Source organism: Canis lupus, chromosome 30 (assembly GCF_011100685.1).
Source record: "Canis lupus familiaris isolate Mischka breed German Shepherd chromosome 30, alternate assembly UU_Cfam_GSD_1.0, whole genome shotgun sequence".
Taxonomy (NCBI): domain Eukaryota; kingdom Metazoa; phylum Chordata; class Mammalia; order Carnivora; family Canidae; genus Canis; species Canis lupus.
Genome location: NC_049251.1, coordinates 22,396,928 through 22,416,468, shown reverse-complemented (window position 1 = coordinate 22,416,468; position 19,541 = coordinate 22,396,928). Strand labels below are relative to the sequence as shown.

Sequence of the window (19,541 nt, the reverse complement as noted above, 5' to 3'; positions counted from 1 at the left end):
CCTGGAAACGGATCAAGCCAGTGCCTTCATTTTGTAGAGATGGCCCAGGGAGGTTTGCTTGCGCAGCCCCTGTCTTGGCCCAAGTTCCGAACTTGGCCCGAAGAAATAACTAAACTTCCATTCCTTCCAGGTTGGGGATGGAAGTGAGGTTTTCTCCAATGGCAGCCACTGTTTAAGCCAGGGGCTCGGTGAGCGCAGTAAAGAGCAGTAAAGGGCCAGCAGAAGAAACTTAGAAGACACGTCCAAGGTAACAAATTGAAGGAAGCAGCCAACGCCTTGACGGCAACAACATGGCCAGAAGGAGTCAGTGAAGCCCAGACTTGCATGGAAGCAAGGAGGGAGATTCAGCTGCAAATTTGCAGTTGTGCTTTATTGCAACCCAAGCTGTCCAGAGGGAGAAGGCAACTCTTGCTTGGGGCTGGGGGTTCCCATGGTTGTCAATGGGCACACCTTGGACCTTGGGCCAAGTCCTGTGGTTGCTTCTCCATTACCCACTCTCCCTTATCTAGGTTAACACCCCCCCTCCCCTTGTTTTTAGCCGTCACATCCCTGCCCTGGCTGCATGGTGGAGCATACGGTTCCAATATAAGCAAATTAGCATAATGCCAACCTAAAAAAAGCAGCCATAGTCCCATCCCTGCCACAGTCACTGGTTGGCAGTGGGCATGACACAATTTGGGACAATGAGAGGAGCAATTTTACTGTGGCCTTTTGGGGAAGTTTTTGTCTATTTCACGTATTCCAAGAGAAGTTCATCGGCAATCTTCTCTTTCTGCATGTATTCCAAAAGTCAGGAAGCATAACAACAATAAAAACTGAAGGAATATCACCAAAATGTTGTATGGAAAAAAAAAAATTAAGGAGCCCCTGGATTGTGTGGGCAGCTGTCTTCCAAGCAAAAGGTCCAGCTTGGTTAAATAAAGCAGGCATGCAGAAAGCAGAGATACGATCTCTGGGCCGCCCCGGTGGCTCAGCGGTTTGGTGCCGCCTTCCATCCAGGGTATGATCCTGGAGACCCCAGATCGAGTCCCACATTGGATTCCCTGCATGGAGCCTTCTTCTCCCTCTGCCTGTGTCTCTGCCCCCCCCCCTTCTCTGTTTCTCATGAATAAATGAATAAAATCTTTTAAAAAAAAAAAAAGAGGTGATCTCTGATGATGTTTTTGAGACTCTGATGAAATGCCTCCGAACCCAGATCTACCTTCATTGATGAAACCAATCGGATTAGTTTTCTATTTGTAATCTAGTGTGTTCTAACTAATATACCCAATGGCCATTTTTTGTAGCAAAGACATACTAAACATTAGATGGGAAGTCTGACTAGAACTTTTAGGGCCCCTTCTAAGGATAAAATTCCATCACTCAGTGGTAAAACTGAAGAGAAATATTGGGAAAAGGAGAATGTAAGCCCACCTGAAGGATTTATGGTGTTTTCAAAAAAAAAAAAAAAAAAGAAGAAGGGGAAGGAGAACTAGTTTCTTCTATAACTAATTCAGAAGAAGAAATAGCTATCTTCCCAAACCCTTCCCAAACCCTCAGCCTCAGGGCTCCCTCACTCCCTTGAAGAAATGACTGAAGTTTTTCACATCTGTTATGGCCCAAACTGTCTTATACTTTATTTTCTCTTTATATTATATACTCCTTGAGCAGTAGGATTGCCATGTGTCTGTCTGTACCATGCACCTAACATTATGCTCAGAAAAGGGAGGCTAGAATTAAATCCACCCATCATTTGACATTATAACATGAATTTGTTTTTCATGTTATGTAGTTTTTGCATGTATCATTTTTAATAAAGGAATATTATTCCCACCAATGGATTTTTCCTGTAATACTCAGACATATATGGAAGGCAGAATATAAAAATCACAGTTTTGTGTCTCTTGTAACTAATTTCTAGGCCTTTGCTGACCTTGCTAGGAAGCCAGAAGGCTTTGTTGAAAAGCTCAGGGAAAAACAACTAATAATACAAACTCAGTGATAATTAAGAGTACTGTATCTATAGTGTAAATTAATATCAATCAATATTGAAATGTAATGAACATTTCTAACATGTACAGTTGGTGCTGAATGCTGCAAGGAACAGAAAATCTCAAACCTATCCTGCCTCAAGAATGTTATAGTCTGATATATTTTATTTCCCTGTCCATTCACCTTAGCCTGCCACTGGGCAGACTCAACAATTCTGTCAACAAAGTTTCAGTTCCCACTTTCTAAGGGCCCCAACCCTACACTCAAAAACGCATACACAATTTTATGAGGGAGATCTGAGTTGCCCAGAGAAACTTTTACAGTCAAAAGAAAAGGTAACCAAAAAAAAAAAAAAAGAAAAGAAAAGAAAAGGTAACCAAGGCAGTGGGTTTTGCTTCCTTGAGAGATTGGCTTGAACTTGGCCCCTGATTTAGAAGGAAGTATTCTAGAAAGTTCATAGAAGGAAAAGGAGGAGGAAAGAGAAAAGCACTAATCAAGTCAAATGGCAAGTTGCTATCTAGATAGAGTGAGTGGCCTCGTAGCAAAATCTAACTAGAACCAAGTTTGAAGGGTAATGCACTCCCTTGGAGTCCACAGGAGAGCAGCTAGGAGTTCTTACTTTCTTTTCCACAGCTATCTTCTTGGGACTAAAGGGAACAGTTTTATGTAACAATTAGTTTTGTAAGTATTACCTTCAGTTCATGACACTTTGATCACTGATGAACTAAAAGCCAAGATTTTCCACTGGATTATAAACCATATTCTACTAGTCATCAAAAGTTCACTTTCTTCATTCTCTTCTATCCTCTTGTAAGAATCCGTTGGAGAATTTTACCTTTTCTCTCTGTTCATTGGTAAAAAGAGTTCTCTATTCCTTGTTACTGTAATTTATTGTTTAAGCCATTAAATGGCTTGTATGAATGCTATTTTCAGACTTGAGATATCCTCTAATGGTCCATCTTATATCAATGTCTTCTTCCCCTTTAGGATTCTTTCTTTCATATTTCATAAAAGTACATTTATACCAAAATCAAGACAAATTCAGAGCCAGAAAAGGAAAAAAAATACTGTCAAACACTCTAAAACATCAAACCTAGATAGCTACAGATTTTAATTTTTTAGAACTTAGTATAGTCAACCAAGTAAAATAATTCTTTCCCATATTCCTGTATGTATCTTGGCACAATGCCTTGTACATAGTTGATGCTCGCTAAATAATTATTGAAAAATGAGTAGTTCTGTGCTTCTAGGTAGAGATGGCAGCTTAACACTTGCTCTAAAGTTCTCTCCTTCCTAATATCACACTAAGAAAACAGTAAAGGGATTTTTTAAAAATATTTTTATTATAGAAAGCTTCAAGTATAAAAAAAGGTATTGTTAAGAACCTCTGTGTACTTAATCACCCACCTTTAAAAATTATGGATTCTTCATCTATCTTTGCTCCCACTTTTCCATTCTCATGTTAAAGTAAATCATGTCATAACATAAAATGACTTTTTAAGTATTGAAATCATGGGAATCCGAAGATGAGACAATGGCAACAAAATTTGAGGAGGCTGTTAGCTGGAAAAGCAGAAAAATGATAAAAGATGTAGCAGACTATTGAAACTGAATCTTAAGGGGGCAATGAAGTAAATCAATAGCCAGACCTATATATACTGAAGTGTCACCAAAAGACTCATAACTAGCCAGTTTCAGTTTTCTCTTGAAGTGAGGAAAGGATATAATACTATAAGGAGGATTGGTTATCAGTCTGTTTAAGAAGCAATCAGATCCCCAGATTCCCTTCCCAATTCCATGCAGTGAGGCAAACAAATGCCTCTCTCCTACCGAGGTAAAAATACTGCAAACTTATTCTCTGCATATGATGAAGCAGGATGTATCTCAGGGGTAAGAGAATTAAGTGAACATTTGTGTATTGGATGCTGAGACCTCCAGATAAGTTTACCAACTTGGTTCCCAGATTCAGAGCAGCTAGGCTTTCAACTCCAAGGAGGAGATTAGAAGATCCTTCTAAATGGACTCTGATCAGCCCAAAAGGAAAGACCTGAAGATACTGATGTGGGAAGTTCCCTAACTATGAGCCTGAAGAAATTACTCTAAGATATATTTACAACTGACAAATCCCCATCTGTATACTCAGAATCACAGCAGTCAGTTTATTGCCTTATTCTTAAATCTGAGTGGATGACCAAGGATTATCAGATTACTTAAGGGAACCCACTATCATGTGAGACATTTAGACATTTAAACTTGAAAATAGGAGAGTATAAACTTCATAAAAGGATTGGAAGAAAAAGTTGAGAAAATTCCCTAGAATGCAGAACAAAAAGAAAGGGCTAGTTCAAGAAATTCAAAATCCAAATCATAAGACCTCCAAAATGAGAAGGGGGGTTTAAGGGGGTGTATGGGGATAGTCATCTATGAAACAATCTAAGAAAAATTTCCGGAACCGAAGTACATGAGTTACCAAATTAAATGGGTTCACCAAGAGCCTACCACAATGGATAAAAATAGATCTATACCAAAGCCTGTGATCAAGAAGTTTGAGCACACAGAAGACAAAAGTAGACCTTAAAGCTTCCAGAGAGAATATAAAACAGGACAGATACCAAGGACTAACACTCAAATGACGTTCAACAACTGTTTAACAACAATACTGGAAGCTAGAGGGCAGTGGAACAAGGACTTCAAATATTTCAAAGAAAAAATATTTGCTAAATGAATTAGTGATTTCGAAGTGTCTTTTTTTTTTTTTTTTTTTTTTTACAATTTTTTATTTTTAAGCAGTCTCTACACCCAACACAAAGTTAAACTTATAGCCCTGAGATCAAGAGCATACTCCTCGGGCTGAGCCAGCCAGGCTCCCCCAGGAGTTTCTTTAAAATAGCTTTATATTAATCATTATTAAACCAAATACTGCTTTTCTCTGGTTTCAGTCCATGTGAGTTAGGGATAAAGAGATATGCCTAACTGGGTCAAATAGAACACACAGGGGAATCAGAGTGCTTGGGTGTCCGACTCTTAGTTTCAGCTCAGACCGTGATCTGTGGGTCCTGGGGATTGAGCCCCAAGATAGGTTCTGCTCTCAGCGCAGAGTCTGAGTGAGATTCTGTCTCCCTCAGCCTCTCACATCTCCCCCGCCTCTCAAATATATAAATAATCTTAAAAAGAAAAAAAGAATACACAGAGGCATCACCTGCAAAAACACACACAATTTTTACTCTCTATTTTCTCAACATTTCTAAAGCATTTTGAAAATATTAGTGTCCTCTGGGATACCTGGATGGCTCAGCAGTTGAGTGTCTGCCTTTGGCTCAGGGTGTGATCCCGGAGTCCCAGGATCAAGTACCACATTAGGCTCCCTGCATGGAGCCTGCTTCTCTCTCTGCCTGTACCTCTGCCTCTCTCTCTCTCACTCTCTCTCTGTCTCTCATGAATAAATAAATAAAATCTAAGAAATATATATATATTAGTGTCCTCTGAACTTTTAGCAAAGAATCTTAAGTATTATATTCTCTTTTGAATATAAATTCAATATACATACCTTTTACATCAAATGTCATTTATTCACTACCATGAGGAAAAGCATCACAAACACTAAATGCCTCTTTTGGAATGTGTCTTTGCCGTGTATTTGAAGAGGAGGTGTCCAGAAACTAGACCAACTAATAGAACTGTCTTGGGAAAGCTGACAAACATCAGACTATTTATTCTGCTCTACCCATTTAAACTTCGCTTGGAATAAAAGTTTGAAAACTGATGTATACTACCAACAGGGACTGAAGACATTCCACATTTATGTAGTCAATGTATTCATCTTGTACGGACATCTGAGGCGTATATCATACTTAGGAATGTCTATCTCCCTTTGTGATTATAAAAATAAAATAAAATTCACTCATAATTCTTTTCTAGGACTAGTAGTTTAACTTATTTGTGTTTAAATCTTCAACCTATTAGAATTTACTTTGATGTAAGGAGTGTGGTAGGGATTCAGCTTATTTTTTCCAGTTGGCTATAGGATTATTCCCAATCATTTGTTGAATGCAATGCTCTGAATTAGATATCTATATTAAATTACTTAATTCTTTCATTCAGTTCACTGTATTAAAGAACAAATGCTCAATAATCAAGAAAGACAAGTAGGAAATGAAAGAAAATGAGGATAATCGGGAGAAATCTAAATTTAGAAGTTAAGATTTAAAAAATTCTGTTACTATCAGTGACAAGCTCATTTTTTATCACCTGGAAAGACAACCTGGTGTTTGGAGTTGATAACACTCTCAACAACTATTTTAAGAAGAGCCATTCCTTCTCTATTATAATTATGTACAGCCCTCTCGTACTTAGGTTTTTAGTATGTAGAAGTTTTACTTTGTAGGAGTAAGGAGTCACTTATTACATGTGTTATAGGAAGAATTCTCTGTTCTCTGTTTTTTATCTCATGATCTATTTTGGAAATAATTAATCATTAACCTGTGATTGTAGCTTGCACATCCCTCTAAATATGTAAGCTGACTTCCATCCTGTTGTATGAGCACATGTGTGTTCGGAGCTACCTGACTTAAAAAGAAATTTGGTATTAGAACCTTCCAGAAAGGAAGACATTGGCCTTAAATATATGAACATACAGAGCCAGGCCTGAAATATTCACAGGAGTAAGAAAATTCTTTTTTGGCTTCCTCAACTCTTCTTGTGACCTCAGCTCTCTAACTTCTGAAAATAAGCGCAGACACATAGCACTTAGAAGAGTGGTTTTCAAAGTGTGGTCCCAGAGGGGCACCCAGCTGGCTCAGTCAGTAGAGCACCATGACTTTTGATCTCAGGGTGGTGAGTTTGAGCCCCATGTTGGGTATAGAGATTACTTAAAATAGAAAGAGAGGAAAAAAATAAAACAACAACAACAAAGTGTGGTCCTTGGACCAGTAGCCTCAGGTTCTCCTCGCAGTTCATTTGAAATGCAAATGCTTGGACTCCATCCTTAGAAACTCTGAGGGTAGGGCTAGCAATCTATTTTTCACAGTCCTTTCTGTGATTCTGTTGTAGACTAAAGTTGGAGAAACAGCACCCTAGAATGGTGATTCTATGAGGTCTTTAATGCCTCAGGACAATAAAGATGAATATGAAATGAATTGCCAGTGTGTATTTACTTTGAAAAGATAAAGACCACTGGGAAAATGTACTTAGCAAGGTAGAGCAATGCTGAAAGGAATAGTGTGGATCCATAAACTGTTTTGAAATGGTTGCTAAAAGCAAATGTTATTGCTGGTGAAAAGTCCAGGAAGAGGTGAGATGCCAAGTTCAGCTTTCACCACGTGTCAGATCCTATGAATTTTTTCTTATAAGTCATTGGTATCTTAGGCAAATTCAATCTAGTATGATAAATGGCCTGCTTATTTTAACATTTATGAAAAAATCAGGAGAATGCATAGTCAATATTCTCAAGGTCTTAGGTATATGTGCCATTAGTTTCTCTCAACTAAGGACTCTTCAGGGGAAAAGGCTAGAGTCTCCTTTTCTTATTAATAACTGTATCTTCTGTCTAACCCCAGTAATCCCTCAGTAATTGTTTATTAATTAAATGAGAAATTGTATTTCCAGTGAAAGTTGCCTTGTCTTGAGTTCATTCCCCTGAGTGTTTGATAAATGAATTGATTGACTTGGATTGGATGATTTAGATTGCACTTAATTATCTGCACTTTCATTTGAGAGGAGTTAGAGAACAATTGTTCTCATATACTGCAGAAATATTTTATTTTAGGACCATCTGTTGAATTTCTAATTTCACTTCACCAGCATTTTTATGCAATTAAACATTAAATTTTGGTGATTGGCACATTCTTCTCTAAATCCAAAATATCTTACTATAATTTTTCCTGTTTCATTTGCATTATAAGCCTACAGGATTTTTTTTATTGTTTCTAATCTTTAAACATATCACCTTAAGCTTTCAAACTATATTCAGTAGCATGATAAAAGAATGCCATTGAATATTTTAAACATCTTTTACTTCTTCCAGAGTTGGGAATGAAACCTGAGGAAAATACTAGATGGGACTGGCTCATTATTCCCCAAGTCTTTGGCTCCTCTTTTCCAACTCTATTTCTAATTTCTATTTCTATCTTGATTTTACTTTATTTTTAATAAGCTATGTTTGATGGGATTAAAACTGGCAAAGATATAAGTATTCTTTATTTTAGGGTTGTATTTAGTCTTTAGATATGACTAGGCTAGGATTAAAGAAAGTGAAAATGAAAGCATTAATAATCATCTAGAATACACTTCCATTTTCTTCAGCAACATTTTTATTTGAACAAGTGGATTAGTATTTCATTTCTCTTTTAACCCGATAATGCGGTTTTCTTAGAAACACAGCTTCATTACATTCATTTGTTGAATCAAAAGTGCTCTGATTTGTTTTTTGATGAGCTCTGTAGGAACAGAAGCACTAATCTATAGGTAAAAACTCTCTAAGTTGGCTCTCCCAAAGTACTCCTGTATTGACTTGTGTGACCGTCAGTTACACCTGAATGAAGCTCACAATTATAATGAGATCAAAATCATAAGCTCATCCCCAAAGGATCCGTTAACTTCTCTTGGAGAAGAAGGGGTCTCTTCACTACAGATCAGTCTTCTATTCCTGACCATCTCAAAAAGTATTGGTCCCAGGAAGGAATAAAGAATGCAACTGGCTCATCAGTATGGTTTTTTTTTTTTTTTTATGATAGTTACACAGAGAGAGAGAGAGAGGCAGAGACACAGGCAGAGGGAGAAGCAGGCTCCATGCACCAGGAGACCAACGTAGGACTCGATCCCAGGTCTCCAGGATCGCGCCCTGGGCCAAAGGCAGGCACCAAACCGCTGAGCCACCCAGGGATCCCTGTATGTTGGTTTTTGCTCTGTCTATAGAACTAAACCGATTTGCAGATAGGTTATGTATAGAGGACTTAAAAGAACTATTGGAAACATTGGGATGATCTGGTAATGGGTAAGAAAGTGGGAGTGGGTGAGGACATATGTTCAAATGGGAACTAATTATCTGCATTTATATGACAAACTCAAAATTCATATCATACTCTAAACACCATTTTAAAACCTAATTATTTAATAGACATTTTCAAACATCTACAAAGGTAGATAGAATAGTATAATCAGTGCCCTTGAACCTACCATGTGGTTTCAACAATTATTCAAGCATCCCCACCTCCAGATGAATTTGAAGCAAACATTAAATAGGTCATCCACAAATCATTCAAAATGCTTATATATAAAAAATTAGAATGCTTCTTTGAACTATAATGACAAAATCATCAACACATCTCCAGTGTTTATAAAAATGCTTTAGTATCATAAAATATTCAGAAAGTAACTGAATGTAGATGAATATTGTGAATAATGCTACAATGAGCATGGAAATGTAGATATCTCTTCAACATAATGATTTCAAATAAAATTCACCCCAATTGTCTCATGAATTTTTTAATCATATAGTTGAAACTCGAATACTGTGGAGTTTAGGAGTGCCAACTTGCACATAGTTGAAAATCTACCTATTACTTTGAATCCCCCAAAACTTAACTACTAGGAGTTTACTGTTGACTGGAAGTCTTACTGATAACCTAAGACAGTAGACCAACACATATTTTGTACATTATAGGTATTATATATTGTACACTATAATAAAGCAAGCTAGAGAAAAGAAAATGTTATTAAGAAAATTATAAGAAAAATACATATACAGTATTTATTCAAAAAAATTCCACTTATATAAGTGAACCCCCACAGTTCAAACCGATGTTGTTCAAGGGCCAACCTGTAGTTGATCTGTTTAAATTGAGATCCAAATTTGGGGCACCTGGGTGGTTTAGTCAGTTAAGCATCTGATTCTTAATTTGGCATAGGTCATGATCTCGGGGTCATGATCTCCCGATCTTGGTATCAAGCCCTATCTTGGTCTCTGCATTCAACAGAGAGTCTGCTTGAGATTCCCTCTCCCTCTGCCCCCCACCCCATTCTCTCCCTCAAATAAATAAATAAATAAATAATCTTTTTAAAAATTGAGATCCAAATAAGATCCATAGAGTGAATTGTGTAATGTGTTAAATATTTTAATCTATGACTTCCCCCTACTTCTCATTCAATTGATTTGTTAAAACCACCTGGGCTGCCCCTAAATGTTTTTTTCTATTATTTATTGTTTAAATAAAGGCTAATCAATAGGTATATTTATGGCTAGGCCTATAAATCATGACATATCATTCAGCTATTATATATATCTAACTCTAGGGTGGAGTTTGCAAACAATTAATTAAAAGGTAGCCGCAAATATAATATAAAATCACTGTGGGGGAACACTATTTATTTTAGTCCCTAACACTCATCACCCCCTAAGGATATTCCACTTCTTGGAACTGCAATCCCTTTCACAGTCCCTGGACACTTAATTACTAGGCAAGAGGATAAGGTAAGACTTGATGAGAGTATGATAAATGGAAGATTTTTGTTGATAAACTGTATTGGTTGGCTCACTGATAATTATGCAAAAGGTTATAAAAAGAGAGTCACCATATCCCAATCACCCCAAATTCCCTATTTGGCTGATTGGAAATATTTGGACTGGCTAAAATGTTAAAGTGACTTAAAACATCTTCCAATAAATACAATTGGTATACATCTTGGAATACTAAAAGTTTTCTTTAATTTTTGAATGGGATGCTTCTAATTTCAATTGGTAGATGATATGATCTGCCTCTTTCTGAGGCAGAATGTTTGAAAGCTCTTTCCTTTAGGAAGAAAATGAAATTATAATAGCAGTTTTCAGAGGGAAGCCAATGGTGATGTCATCACTCATTGCCCTTATTTACTCAGTTCATGTGGTCAGGTTCTGTGGGATAAAGGTGCTATTGGTCAAAACTCATTATATGAAGTTAGTTGCAATTCATAGGTGTGATAAAAAAAATTAACTCACCCTAAAGAACAGTTAATATTCAGGGTTAACAGAACATTCACCTTCATATTATAGGCGGGGGGAATCCTAAGCATTAAATGCTTATAAGGAGAACTCAAAGTGGGTTTGAAACTTTATAGAATTTTGATGTTCTGATCTCAGGATACTTAGAGCCTACCATGGCAAGATAGAAAACTGGTGTAAATGCTTTCCTATACGCAATAACAATAATGTCCTTTCTTTCTGCTAATTTTTGAACGTTGTGGTAAAAGACTTTTGTGATGATTATGATTGCTAAATAAATACTGTTATATTTGAATTTCAAGTATACAAGGAATAATTTTTTAAAGATTTTACTTACTCGTGAGAGGCAGAGAGAGGCAGAGACATAGGCAGAGGGAGAAGTGGAGGGAGAAGCAGGCTCCCTGCGGGGAACCTGATGCAGGACTCGATCCCAAGACCCCAGATCACAACCTGAGCTGAAGACAAACACCCAACCACTGAGCCACCCAGGTGCCCCTACAAGGAATACTTTTTTAGTATAAATATGTACCAAATATTTCATGGAACATATTTATTCTAAAGATGATTTGTTCTTGATCTAAAATTCAGATTTAATTGGGCATCCTGCATTAAATCTGGCAACCCTGTGGATAAATAGAGCCTAATGGTGACTGATCTTTGAAAATGAAGAAGTACATGTTGTATAATGCACAACACTTCTAAAACTTTAATGTGCATACAAATTACCTTGGCTACTTGTTAGAAAACAGATCTTGATTCTGCAGATCTAAAATAGGACCTGAGATTCTGCATTTCTAACAACCTGCTGCTTTGTATTGATGTTGTTATTCCATGAACCATAATTTGTGCAAGGCTATCATGGACGTCTTTTGTCCTTGGTTGTTTTTGTTTTGGTGGCCCAGCATCTGAACTCTCTTACCTTAGGGAATTCACTGATATGTGACTCTTGGAAGAAAGTGAAGCCCCATTCTCACTATCTAGAAACTGAGAGAAGTTGTCAAATACTTTACCACCTGCCTTTGCAGCCTGGATTCAGGTACAAAACCTGCCTTTGGCCAATCAGAATCACCTGCATGGCCTTGAATAGAGAACTAGAAACACCAGGAAGCAATGATAGCTATCAGTTCTCATGCAACAGTGCATTTGTGGCCAAATCAAATTCCCAGGGCAGCGACGGTGGTGGAAGAAAGGGGCAGATAGTTGAGTGTGCTTAGCACACTTCTTGAGAAGATAGCAGTCTTCTCACCATGCTTGTCTCTGCAGCATGACTTTGGGTATTGTTCTTGGCTGCACAGCTCTGAGCTTGGTTCTCAACCCCCATAATGATTCTGTGAGTTGGCCACTGTCTTTACTACTAAATTAGAATTTATTTTCATTGCTTGAATCTAAGAACCCTGATGAAGCCAAAGGGTCTGCCAGAAGATAGCTGGCTTGCACAGCGCATCAACTGCAGTATGCGTATGAGATTCCACTTAGGTCACCACTCAGGATGATTTCTGCCACACAGGGTGAAGACAATTCTGTGAGAGGTACAACCTCCTCTTGATGGAAGAGTATCTATTTCCTGGCATACATCTCCATGCCTTTTCTGGTGATGAGGTTTCTGACAATGACTAGTCTTAGTTTAAGAGAACTAGATTTATATGCTAACCCTGTAAGTAACTAGTTATGTCACTTTGAGCAAATCACTTAACCTCTGTGAGTTCCATTTTCTTGCCTATGAAAGGGAATTTAAAAATAAAAGAAATTAAGACTACATGTGTATTATTGCATTTTTCATTATAATTGTTTTTTTACAATTTTATTGAGGTATAGTTTATATATTAACACATTCATCCCTTTTTGAGTATATGCAATTCAATGATTTTTAGTAAATTTATCGAGTTATGTAGTCATTACCATAACCAATTTTTAAAACATTTGCATAACCCCGGTAAGATCCTTCATGATTATTTACAGTCAATGCCCATTCCCACCACTAAGTTATCTTCTGTATTTATAGATTTGCCTTTCCTGAGTATTTCATATATAGAGAGCCACACATTCATAATTATCTGTTACACTAGTTTTTTCCCTTCTATATGGTGAGTTTCCAAAAGGCCTTTGTTCATTTGAGCTGTTATCTTTATTGAAGCATTAATAGCACAGTGCTTTGTACATAGTACAAGAACTCAAGATAATAAAATAAAAAGACACTGTTAATTTCTTACAAAGTGTTGTGAGAATTAAAGAGCCTATTAGGTTCTTGCTACTCAAAATGTTGTTCCTGGACCAGCAGCATCACCCAAAATCTAGTTAGAAATGTGGTCTTGGGTCCCATCTCAGACTTAGAACCTGCAGTTTCATAAGATTCTCAGGTGATTTATATTCTCATTAAGGCTTGAGAAACAATGCTCTATACTCTAAATTCTAGGGCAGAGATTATGTGTGGCACATAGTAGGCACTCAATACTATTTGTTGTATGAATAAATGGTGAGTCATATGAAAACATTTTGAAAACTGTTCAAGGCCTACATACATGAGATTGCCAAAGAATAGAAGTGTGCATTTTTGGCTTAACTAAAATCTGTTAAAGAAACAGTTTGGACTGATATTTTATAATGCCAGTTTATGTACTGAAGCAAACATATTTATTTTTCTTACATTTAAATGACAATTTCATGAGGAAACCCAGTTTTAGATGAAAAAAAAAATGATAGTCCTTAACTGAAATGGACTTTATAGTGAGTTTATTAGCATGACAGTTAATTATAAAACTTCTTACTTCTAAAGGTTGACAAAATTTATTGCAGTTCCCTTTTCCACGAGATAAGAACTTGATCAACAGCTAAGAAGCCAGAGTCAGACTTTAAGAGACAGGATTGGTATATGTTATATAGTTAGCTTCAACATTTAACAAGGAGAGCCTATCTAGTTTCCCACTTAGAATAGACTCTAAATGCTCTAATTTATTCATTTAATCATTCTTCAAATCATCAAACATTTATCAAATTTGTCACTATTTGACAAGTTCTGTCCCAGGGCTTTCTGATGGATTACCAGGTACAATATTCTTGAGGAATTCCATATAAATACAATAATGATAGCTTTTTAACTACATAGGCTAACAAAAGATTTTTCATGCTTTATTAATTCATGAATGTTAAAGCCTTAAAATACTATAAAAATTAAACTACATTAGTTATATGTTTTAAAATGTATTGGAAAAGATAAAATTATATTTTCTTGGTAAATCAGGCTATATGGTTAACATTCTCAAGACAGGAATAGTTTTTATTGAGGGTTGCTCTAAGGAGCATAACAAGGATGTCCTGGTTATTTTCCACTTGCTCCTCCAGATCCATTTTTCATCCTATCTGTCTTGTTCTATACTGGAGGCTGATCTCTACAGACTGTATCATCCAAGCCCTATACATCTGGTTGGGTTTGGCCAATGGGAGGTACCAAAAGAAGTTTGGAGAGTCGGGTAAAAGAGGAAAAGTGTTTACTCCCCAGTCCCCTCCTGGGCCACATTTGGCAGTGGCTGCATTTCTCTATTTATAGTCTCAGCGTTTGTCAGACATCCTCTTCTAAACACTACTCTTAAAAGTTCCTTGCTCCTTCAGGCTTAAGTCTTATTGTTACCAGTTAAGCGTTTTACCATTGCTAGTTGGTTCCCTTAACCCTTCCCACATCTCTATAAATCATTCTTTTATTAAGCTCTTTTTACCCTCTTTGGTGTGCCATCTTTAGTGTTACACAAAGAGGCAATCAATCAGCCAGTATCTAAGGACTGCCTGCTGGGCTGGCACCGTTAAGACATATAATACATGATCCTGCTCCAGAGAGACTTATAGTCCAGTGAAGGAGATAAAACCAACACATGTGAAGCAATTAGGGATCACTACACATTGGTATCTAATGAGAGACATTGGTTTTTTTGCTACTCAGCATTCACCCTTTTGATAACCATACCCTGTTTTCCTCTATTACTCTCAGTTAATGTCTTTTGGGAGACTGGACTCCACTTTTAACATGAGTAATCATTCTTCTGGTCACATGCCCTAATCAAAGCCAATAAAATATAAGGAGATTATTGCTGGCACTTCTGGGAAAAAGGCATGTACTCTTCCACTGAGATTGCTAACAGTAAGGATTATGTGAACTGGAGCTGCCAGGAGCCACCATATGGAGCCTGAGAATGAAGCCAACACAGAAGACAGAGCCAAGAGATGAAACAAAATAGAATTCTAATGACATTGCTTAAGCCCTTGGATCAAGCTATGCCTTAAGCTAAATATATCACTAGTTCCTTAGTTATGTGAGCCAATAGCCAATATATTCCTTTTTGTATAAGTCAGTTTGTGTTTTTTTATCTTGTCACCTGCAACTAAAATAGCTTTAACAATTCACAAATTGGTACCAGAAGTGGGGATTAGTAAGTGAAAGAGCTTAAAATGTTGAATCAGTTGATTCAGATGAGGCCTCATTTATACTAGACTGGGAATTCAATAGCAAAGTGGCACCTGTTGTATACTAGAATTTGAAACATGTGCCTAACAAGTATGAAATGCAAAAAAATATTTCTAAAAGGTCAGATACTAGAGTACACCAATTATTATATGTTGGCATGTTGGCTTTCAGTTAGGTCCTACAAGAGAGACTCAAGTTTAGGATTGAATTTGATTTATCTAAGCCTGAGAGGGGAAAAAATACTGCTTTGATATAAATGACCATTTTTGCTAAAGGCTGCAATCAAATATGACAGAAATTTCAATAATCTAGAGCCATTAGGGTTGGAAAAGCCTCAAAAGAATTTTAATGCCAATGAAGGCAAGTGGAAAAGACTGGCACTTGGGAGAAGTCTGAACACACCCAGGCCTCTCTCAAGCAATTCCTGCCTGCTTAGAAAGGTAATAATTATCCAATTCTATTCCCTCTAGCACCACTACTATGCCCATGTCCCTCCCTGCAAAATTAGTAGCTATTCTTTTTTTTTTTTTTTTCAGTAGCTATTGTTTCAACTCATTCTCAGGCAGAAACCAAAATGAAGGCCATAAGTGAGGAGTATACCAAGGTCAATTACAGAAAGATAAAAATACCTGTATTAGAATCTGGATGCAAAGACTGAAGCTTAAGATAACATCCAGCTTTGGAAGTTTTTTCCCCCCATAAAATTGGCTAGATGCAAACAGACTGGAAGCTTAGTAGGAAGTAAAGAAAATTGTGGCACCTGGCTGGCTCTGTCTGTAGAGGGTGGGACTCTTGGCCTCAGGGTCATGAGTTCAAGCCCCACACTGGGCATAGAGCCTACTTAAAAAATAAATACATAAATTGTATGGTGAGAGAAATCCTAAGTCTGAAGAATAAAGGCCAGTTAATTAGCCTTATTACTAACTGCTGTAACACATAATGCAAAGTTTGATTGGTTTAACACTACCGATGTTTATTTTTCACTGCTGTAAAATCCAATATCAGTATTTCTGATCATCAAGTGGCATTCTACAAGGTCATTCAGCTACCTAGACTCCTTTCATCTCATGGCTCTCTTACGACTATCCTCTAGGGTCCTAGAGTCCTTTCAGTGTAGCCAGAGGAAGAAAAAGAAACCATAGAAGGCACACCTAGTTCTTAACCGCATTGGCAAGAAGTGATTCATGCCACTTCCACTAATATTCCTAAGGAGATAATTAATCGCACAAATTTACCAAGATTAATAGGGGAACTTGGGAAATGTAGTCCTTGCCTATGCAGCTACTTCGTAGCAACAATTCTACATAACAGAAGAGGATCACAGCTATTTGGTGGTAAAAGCCAATTATCTCTGTAATAACAAGTTTTTTTTCAACCCCCACTATATCAGGAAGCAGAATGTTGAAGAGGTGTGGTCCCTAGAAGGATTATACTCCCAACTGTCCATTACAGATATGGCATGGAGGAACAATGGATGAGAGATTCTCCAATAGTTGAACATATGGCAGCCAGATGTGTTGATCAAAGAACTTTCTCCTCTCTCATTGTAAGAAGCCTTGGTGTTTCTGTCCAGCATGATATATGCTATGAATCAAAGACCACTATGTGTTTGCCATTAGTCATTTTTCTGAATATGAGTTTCCGTTGTAGTTGTTCTTTTCTGTCATTATGTATTAAGTATTTTGTAGCTAATTTTATCTTGTAGCTTTAGGTTACTAGACCTTGAGGAACCATACTACTGTATAATAGAGAAACATGCTTATTATCCTGCTGTCCTGGACTCGGGAGTTATCTTCAGTAACTACATGAGAATTTGGATCATCTCTCTTTGGGGAGGAAGTGAGTATACTTTTGGTAGCAAATAATATTATTGCATTGACTAGGCATAAACATTTTTGAAGGCATTGTAGTGGAAGAATGTTTCAGGACATCAGGAGAAGAACAGGGGTGTGTTTCATTACCCAAGACATATCCACCGTTCCTCTTTTCCTAAAATCACCTTCTTGTGCCATTCATGTGTTACTGATAGACTCAACTTTTGGGATAGGCTTGTCAATCAGTCCAGGCCAACCTGAGCATCTCTTTTTCTGGCAACAGTGATTGGTTTAGGAATGGGCTCTTGACCTTTGCTGGTAGTGAGGATAGTGTGACCTAGAGTTGCTGGTTTTTCATTTGTGGAGCTTGAGAATGAAGCCAACAGCAGAGAAAAGAGGTAACATATCAGGAAGGATCCACATCTTGATGACATAATTTGAACTCTTCAGCCAAGCGATGTCTAACAAAACTATCTCGAACTATTCACTTATGTGAGCCAATAAATTCCTTCTTCTATTTAAGCCAATGTGAGTTGTATTTTATGTCCCTACATCCTTACTGAATCAATACTAAGTTGTGTGAGGAGAGATGCATAAACAAAAATATGCAAGAATAAATGAACATGAATATACTTGAGACAGACTTAACTAGAACTAAAGGAGTAGATTGAAATATGGTCCACAGGTTAAGATGGAACTAGGTTGGGGCAAGAGCTTGACTATCAGTCAAAAGAATTTAAATGGAATGGAATAGAAAATATAGCCATGAAATTACTGATGCACAAAGAGAGATGAACTAAAGGTGAAGATTTAGAATGATTGTTCTGACACGTTAGATGGGAACAGAGGAATAAGGAAGTCAGAAGGACCATCTCCAACTGTTTTCCTGCTCATTGCATAGCATTCATGTTGGCTTCCTTGTTTCCCACTAATTAAAGCTCACCCAACACTGAAAGCCTTTCACTTGTTCTTTTCTCTGCCTGGAAAGTTCCTCTCCCTCTGGCATTTGCTTGGCTTTCTCTCTCATTTCATTCAGGCCACCGTTAGAACCTAACTTCATCAAAGAGGCCTTTCTAGATCAATTTACCTGAAGTATTAAAAACTATGCTACTCTCGCCTGTATCTCTGTCTGTCCTTCTGCTATTTGTCCTCATGGCATTCATCGCTCCACGACAATATACCGTATATCTATTTGTTTGTCCATGTACTGTCTGAACTATAACGAGGTTCCATGAGTGCAAGGACTTGTTTTATTCACGTTTGTGTCCTTGGTGAATACAACAGAGAATGGCACATAGAAAGCCCCCAATAAAAGCTTGTTTGGAGATGAATGAGTGAAGAAGTACAGTAAGATGAAAAAACACTCGCAGGAGGGACGAGTTAGTCACTTAAATTCCTAGCACGTTCCTCTCCTTTCAGCCAAAAAACTCTGCTGAAGTCTCCCACTTCTGCTCCATCTCCCCAGAGGAAAGAGAATTTAGGGAAGTTCGCTACTGCTGAAGCAAGGGCCTGAGATACTTTCCCGGATGATTTTGGCGAGGAGGTAATTTTCTCCGGAGTTACCCGGTTAACAAGAGTGATCTCCAATCCCAGACAGGGCTCTTTCTCCATTAGCTCCAAGGAGAGCTCTGAGAGAAAAACGAGGCTGGCGGTGGCTCAAAGACTCAAACGCTCCAGATTATTTCTCTTCCCGGAGAGCAGCAACCAGGTGACTCTCAGAATGATGACAACTTGGAGGGGCAAGAGTCACCTGCCGGGAGGGAAGGGGCCCCAGGGGTAGTCTCCGTGGGTCCTTCCTCACCGCCCAGTTCGCCGCCGCGGCCTGTGCAGGAACAAGCACGCCGACACGTCAGGGCGGAGCGCGGCTTTCACCAAGTTTCCTTCCCAGGCGGCTGCTCCCCGGCCTCTCTTCTCCCCCACCCACTCCCGGCAACCTGCAGGCTCAGCCTCCGATTTCCGCTGATCCGGGCTGCAGGGAGCCGGGAATCCAATTACTTTTCCCGAGGGAGCGCCATCCACTCATCGGGCCGCCAGGAGGGGAGCGGGGGGTCGAGCAGCCGCGGAGACCGCCCCTCCCCCGCCGCCCGGGCCTCCGGGGCCCCGGCAGCCCCGGGCGGGGCGAGCAGAGCTGTGGAGGGGCGCGCGGCGCCGCCGCGGGGACTATTTGTCCTTCCGCGCGCCGCGCCGCGGCCCCGGCGCCGACGTCGAGCGGGCTGAGTGGCAGGAGATTAGCCAAGGGCTTCCCCCGCCGCGCGCCCCCGGCCAATCGGCGCCGCGCGGGCGGTGCTCGAGGGCCGCGCACACGCACATTCCGGGACCCGCGCCTCAC

General features: G+C 38.6%; 1 long non-coding RNA gene across 1 annotated transcript; it reads right to left on the bottom strand.

Annotated features, from left to right (window-relative positions):
* Positions 1 to 13,653: 13,653 nt before the first annotated feature.
* LOC119866898 lies at positions 13,654 to 19,354 on the bottom strand. The gene is made up of 2 exons (XR_005381700.1): positions 19,147 to 19,354; positions 13,654 to 19,034 (listed from the first exon to the last, which is right to left on the bottom strand). It is a non-coding gene; the product is annotated as an uncharacterized LOC119866898 (long non-coding RNA).
* Positions 19,355 to 19,541: the final 187 nt, after the last annotated feature.